Here is a 7,420-nt window from a genome sequence, read left to right as displayed (position 1 = left end):
CTATTCGCCGCCATCGGAGCTTGAAACACGAGTAATCGAGGGGTCAGAGTTCAGATCTGAGCTTCTGGAAATCACTGAATCTCTGTAAATGAGATGGTGGAGCTCGCTACCTCGCCGGTGCAGCTTCAAAATCGCTTCGGTGTAGCTTTGATCTGAATCTTCGATGGAGATTCGAAATCGCTTTGATCTGAATCTTTGATGGAGCTCAAAATCGCTTCGATCTGAATCTTCGATGGAGCTCGAAATCGCTTCGATCTGAGTCTTCGATCTGAGTCTTGGAAATCACTGAGAGAGAGAGATGTGTGGCTTCAATCTTCAAAATGTTGAGAGATGTGTGGCTTCAATCTTCAATCTGAATTTATAGAACTAACCATTTTGAAGAGAAAATGGAAAACAGAAGTATGGAGTGAGAGGGACATGTTTGGTTTGTAAGAATACGCTTCGATCTGAATGTTGAGAGAGATAGATCTGAATCTTCGTTTTGTGTAATATGCTGTAATATGCTTAGAGAGGGTTTCGATTCAAAATAAAGTTTCACAAAACGAGGCGCATGCGGCTACTGCATTTGGAGGCGTTTCCTATAATAAAACGGTGCCGTTTTGTGTAATAGAATATGCGGCGTTTATAAAACGCCGTTAAATGTTAATAACAGTGACGTTTAAAAAAACGTCGTTAAAAAAACGCCACCATAACCCTTTTTTCCTGTAGTGAGTGTTGAAGGTGAAAAAGGCGGTGTTGGTGACATATCTCATATCTTGATGCCGCTGGCAATGTCTATCTCATTGTTGCTAGCGACGTCGTTAGACAATTGTAAGAGTAGCAATAACACTGGATCGTCCCTAGAATTACTCTTTCTTTAGCCTTAGGTTTTGAAATTTTAACCATCTACATTTTTCTCAAAACAAAAACAATACACCAAGTTTTTGTTACCAATTTCGAAATAAAATGAAAACAAAAACAGAAATTAGAAAATAAAGACAAAAATGTTACCAAACAAGGACAATTGTTTCCCTGAAAAATGAAAATATATAACGAAAACAAAAAACGCATACGGAACTCGGGTGTTTTCTTAAGCTTTCATCAACTTCTTTTTTGGACAGCAATGACAGGATTTGTTGTTTGATCTTTGAGTCAGGTCTTTCACGAGCATAACCAAGAAACTTGCTCTGTTAGTCGAGCCGTTTTCAAAATTTATAATAATTACACAACTTTTCCAAATCAACAACATTTTGATAGAGTTCACCAATGGTTCCTAATTTTGTCAACAATATTTTGTGTTGTATTTGTTGATACCGCATTATTGTATTAATAAACCAAGTCACCAAACTTCATTTACAGTCTAAATGAGTTGAATCTCCCTTCTTCCAACATATGGGTTGCAAACTTGTCTACAAACTAAATCACACAACCTAATTGTCACTCTTCATTGTCAACACTATTTTAGTACATTTCGGGCACATTTCTTTTATTGGGGAAGAAAAAAGAAAGCGAGTTTACAAAGAAAAAACAAAGACAATAGACTAATTGGCATGGAAGACTGAACTGTTACCGGGGTTCCAGAATTGAATTTGTCACATTGTTCAGTGAACATATTTCTGGGCTTCTGCATGAAGTTCGATCAGGCACACTTGTCATAATTGCAAATGCTGGTTTGTTTCGGAGAGGGTAGAAACACAAGTTCGTTGCTAAGCATTGACACAACACTAGACATGGTAGGCCTGTCGACTGCAATTTCTTGAACACAAAGAAGCCCTATATTTATGCTCAACAACATATGTGTAGAAGATATATCTCCTAGTATTGAGTCCATCATGTCCTGTCCCATGCCACTCTTCCACAAGTCCAATGCCTGAAAAATAAGATAACAAGTATATCTCATTGTGAATCCTTCAAAGATGAATTATATGAAGAATTAAGATTTTCAAGGCAGTTCTAGGTTCCCATCACTACAAGGTCTAGGAAGGGTCAGAAGCACGCAGTCTTATGCCAGTGTGCAAAGAGGTTGTTTATATGGTATGAAGGTCTAAGATTTCAAAAGAAAAAGACAAAAGGGAAAAAGAAGGGGATAATAAACGTAGTATCATTTTGGTAATCACATATCCAAGAAGATTAAGAGATTCAGTATGATAAAAGCCAGTATTCTTTTCGCCACTCAAAATTTTCAATAACAAGACTCTAAAACTGAAAACATCGGATTTGATGGAGAAGAGGCCTTTCAAAGCATACTCAGATGGCATGTAGCCACTGAATTCAAGTATTAAATCGAATCAGTATCCTCAAAGCTATGAATGTATGCAAAAATAAGATGTTTTGGAGGAAAAGCGCACAAATTATGTTTTACTCACTAAGTGCCAACAATTCGATTTGTTGCTTGTGATCCATTTCCCCCAAAAATTCTTGCCAACCCAAAATTAGAATTTTTTGGGTTCATATCTATATCCAACAGAATGTTGCTAGCTTTCAAATCTCTGTGAATAATTCGTAACCTTGAATACTGATGAAGATAGAGAAGCCCTTGAGCAATTCCTTAACTGATATCAACTCATAACTCCCAGTTTAGTGTCGCGTGTTTGATTGGATCTGTCTTAATTTCACACCAAATTAATAAATTAAACGGTAGTACATAAGTATTAATAAACATAATAACAGAAAGAATAAAATATATTCAATATGTTCAAGTTTGCTAAGGCACAAACCAAAAAGGAAGAAATCCAAGCTTTTGTTGGGCATATACTCATAGACCAAAATCTTTTCATCTCCTTCAATGCAACAGCCCAGCAGTCTCACAAGATTCATGTGAGAACCCGATAAATAAATAAATAATAAAAATAATAATATTTTTACAAAACTCAAATATTTTACTGTGAATCTTTAAGTGCAAATTAAATATTACTAGAGGGCATTTTAACTAATTTTAAAGATTATTGATAATAACAACAACAATAATAATAATAATAATAATAATAATAATAATAATAATAATAATAATAATAATAATAATAATAATAATAATAAGAGAGACTTATTATATAATTGATTTAATAACCCTAAAATCCCATATAGTTCCCTACTAGCAATAGCCGTGAGATTGAGAGAGAGAGAGGCGATAAAAATTGGTAGCAATCGGCAAGGAGAGGAAGAGGTCTATAGCATCATTGGGTTCTACATAATCACTACTGTGGGTAAGTCAATTACTTGGTGCTTAGGTGATGGGAGTAATTCTTAGTTTAAAAATTATGTACATAACCACAAACTTTAAAAATCAAGGAATCATATCAAACGGATGAATTTTGAACTAAAATTTTTATAATAGATTAATTATGTATTGAATTGTATATCACAATTTTCTTATAATTTTTGGGAGTCAAAATCCATATAAACTGATGTATTCAAATCTGTCCAGAAAACTAGTACAAAACAATAACTTCGGAAGTGTCGTTCTTTTTGGTATAAATCTGAAAATTATCAAATCAGCTTCATTAGAACTGGTTACGAGTTTAGTTTCTTACATTTTTGGCCTTGCATCGATTGCTCGTGTATACTAAGAGAATCATTAATTTCTTTAAAGTACTGTAGAAAACAACTTGTTTGGATATAATTAATTGTAAATAATTATTTTCATAAGAAAATCAAGTAAAACCAATTAGGTTTGAAATTTAGGATATATTAGTTGATATCTGGAGGTTTTGAAATTTTTCGAACAGTATGGAGTGGGTTTTAAAATTTCAAAGTTAACGAATAGATTGGGAAAACTTGTTTAAAATTCAGTTTTATCTTAAAGTTAATTTTAATTAAGTTTTGATCTGAACTCGTATCTTGGATAATTTTAGACCGTAAAGAACATGAACTTAGGTAATAGTTAAAAGTAACAGTGAGTGGGGTTGGGCTCTGTTAGTGCGCTTTAGTGTGGGGTATGTGTTTGAAATTTCTTCATCAGAAAAGATATCAAGCGATATATGCAATCAACAACAGACAAGCAAACAAGGAGACACAAAAAATTGTATGGTCTATGAATTTTGTTATCCAAGATTCCCAATAACTGGCAGACTTACTGCAAGAGGTCTTGAGTCTTCCTTTTTTCTGCTTCTTATTTATTTATTTATTTATTACATTTCTTATAAAATGAATAAATAATGAAAAAACAAAGGTAGTCCATAAATTGAAGATAAGACTGTCGATGGAAAGCCTAAAAATACGTTTATTTTTTTCCTCTTTATTTTCCATCTTAATAGTCTCCAATACAGTAGACACCATAACTAAAACTCACTCCATCACAGGCAGCAACACCATAGTGTCTTTTGGTGGAAGCTTTGAGATGGGTTTTTTCAGCCCTGGCAGTTCTTGGAATCAGTACTTAGGAATATGGTACAAGAATATTTATGTTAGGACCGTTGTATGGGTTGCCAATAGAGAAATCCCACTCCTCGATTCGTCAAGCCTCTTAAATATAATCAACCTTGGAATTCTTGCCCTTGTCAATGGTACTGGCATCATCATTTGGTCTCCCAATACGACAGGATCTACATGGGACCCTGTTGCATAATTGATGGAGTCCAGAAATCTTGTTGTGCAATATGCCAACGATAAGTCTGGGCATTTTCTTTTTGCAAAGTTTTGATTATCCATGTGATATTCTTTTACCAGGCATGAGGCTTGGAAAGAACTTTGTAACGGGCCTAGAGTGCCACCTTTCCTCCTGGAAGAGCAGCGATGATCCAGCTCAAGGTGGGTTTTTTTTTTTCTGTTGAACTGTTCGGAGCTGGACCATTGAATGGTATTGGATTCAGCGGGAGACCAAACCTTAAACCTAATACAATCTACAAATATGAAGTGGTTTACACAGAGGAGGAGGTGTATAATTCTGAGTCATAATGGTGTTGTTGAGTTGGACATGGATTGATCCAACACAGGAATGGGTCCGTTACTTGATTGGACCAGCCGATAACTGTGATAGCTATAAACTGTGCAGTCCGAATGGTAACTGTAACGTTGGAAACTCACCAGCCTGTGGTTGTTTGAGTAAATTTGTGCCCAGAACCAAATGGAGATTGGTCTAATGGGTGTGTTCGGAGGACCTCATTGGATTGCCATAATGGAGATGGATTTTTTTTTGATCGGCAAAGAAAAACTTTATTGATGAAAGTATGCAAAAAGGATACAGGACATCAATAAAGTGGAGCTTGGAGCTAACTGAAGCTCCAAGCGCCAGTTGGTGAGAAACCAACAGCAACACAAAAAGAAACAGAAAAAGCCTACACAGAAGAGATAAGCACCAATCTGCAACTGGAGACAGATAAGAAGCAGACTAAACAGGAGATAGATAAGCACCAATCTACATTATTGGTAAAACACCAAAAGAGGGAACCATCCTGTTCAGAAAGAGAATCACCATCTGGGCTTGAAGTTCCATTCCACACTACCATTGCTGAGAAACTATACCAATCCCCACACAGATTCAGAGCAAAAATGCAGCACTCAGATTGAGACCAATTCACTGTTCTGATAAATCTGGATAGCAACTTCACAGCAACAACCTATGCATAGCAACCAACAGCAGACCCAGCACCAACACAGCAAACTCAACCCAGATCTAAACCCAACCCTGAACTAGCATCACACTGACTCACAGAGCAGGCCACAGAGATACAGAACCCAAGCTGATGAACTTCCAACCTGCAGCCTAATGTGATGAACCAGCCATATCTCCATCCCCTCAGACCTCCTGATAACCCAAGAGTGGTCCCAGCAACTACCATACCTCTGTTCTGCCTGAGCCGATTGCTGAGAAGACTTCACACAAGCAACCTAATCTGGTATAGGTTTGAAACTAAGTCATGGACTAAATAATCAACCTTGAATGACTACTTCACCCACAGAGCAATCTGAAGTTTCATCCATTCACATAATCCTGCAAAATCTGGAGTTTCTCCCTTAAATATACACTCATTTCTTGTCTTCCAAACTGACCACAACACTAATGCTGGGACTGCCTGCCATGCTCTATCGGCCCAAGACTTTGCTATACCCCCTGACCACCAATGGAGTAGGCCCTCAACTGAACCAGGGATGACCAGATTCTGATCCCACCAGCTAGCCATGGCTGCCCAACACTTCCAAACCAGAGGACAAAACTACAACACATGCTCCAAAGACTCCTCCGCAGATTGACAAAATACACACTGGATCTGAGCATTGGGAGGTAGAACCCCTATCCTTTGGAGGAAGGAAGATGTCTTAATTCAACCTCTCCAAGCAAGCCAGCAGATAAACTGCATCTTTGGAGGAGCCAAACTTGCCCAGACCCCAGCTGGCACCTTCAAACCAGGGCCTTTGTTTACCACCCACCAACTCCATAGAGATGAAACAGAGAACTTCCCAGTCTTTGAAATAAGCCAAGAACAAGAGTCTTCAAATTCCTCTCTGAGCTCAGGGGATGATTCCAGAGTTGCATACAATCTCTGCAGCTCCTCTTCCTTCCATGCCAGCAACCTTCTTCTAAATTGAAGCTGCCACACCCCAAGGCTCCTCTTGGCACTAATTTGTTGCAAGGATTCTTCATTCTCAGTGGATAGACTAAATAATCTGGGGAACTCCTCATTCAGACCTCTTCCATTCATCCAAGTGTCTAACCAAAACTGGATTCTCCTCCCATTTCCCAATGCTAGCCTTAAATTCTGTTTATAAATCTCACCCAAAGACTGATTAAGTGAATAAAGCAGCACTATATCCTTCCATACGGTAGATGCCCCATCTATGTTATGCAAAGTTGGTAACCAACCCCCACCAAAATAACCATACCTTGAGCAAACAACTGATTTCCACAAAGCTTTATCCTCTGCACCGAATCTCCACCACCATTTTAACAACATACAATCATTCACCTCACCCAAATCTCTCACACCCAAACCCCCTTGATTTTTATTCTTAGTAACCTCCCCCCAATTAACCAAGTGAACATTCCTCCCAGCTTTAGATCCACCTCACAAGAAATTGGCTTGGATTTTCACTAGAGCCTTAACAATCCCTTTAGGCATCTTGAACAAAGATAGAAAGTACATAGGCAGGTTAGATAGGACTAATTTTATTAATGTCAAACGCCCGGCAAAAGACAGGAGTTTCCTCTTCCAAGAAGACAGCCTCTTACTCACCTTATCCAGAATTGGGTTTCAAGTACTCTTTCTCCTCGGGTTGGCCCTAAGAGGCAGTCCTAAAAAGTTAAAAGGTAATTTCTTCGATAGACAATTCAATCTTTGGGCTAAACCCTCGATTTCATCATCTTGGAAGCCCACTCCACATACAGCACTCTTGTGGTAATTTATTTTTAAACCCGACATCACTTCAAAACACCTCAACACCCTTTTGATATTTATCACCTCCTCCTGACCTCCTTCACAAAACACTATGGTGTCATCTGCGAACT

At 37.8% G+C, this 7,420-nt stretch overlaps 1 pseudogene; it reads right to left on the bottom strand.

Annotated features, from left to right (window-relative positions):
• LOC145796345 (G-type lectin S-receptor-like serine/threonine-protein kinase At4g03230) lies at positions 1-2,796 on the bottom strand (annotated as a pseudogene).
• Between the last annotated feature and the right edge of the window lie 4,624 nt (positions 2,797-7,420).

This window comes from Camellia sinensis, chromosome 7, assembly GCF_055761805.1.
Source record: "Camellia sinensis isolate YWXY chromosome 7, ASM5576180v1, whole genome shotgun sequence".
Classification (NCBI taxonomy): Eukaryota; Viridiplantae; Streptophyta; class Magnoliopsida; order Ericales; family Theaceae; genus Camellia; species Camellia sinensis.
Note: the sequence above shows the minus strand (reverse complement) of the source record. Positions and strands in the feature narration are given on the sequence as shown.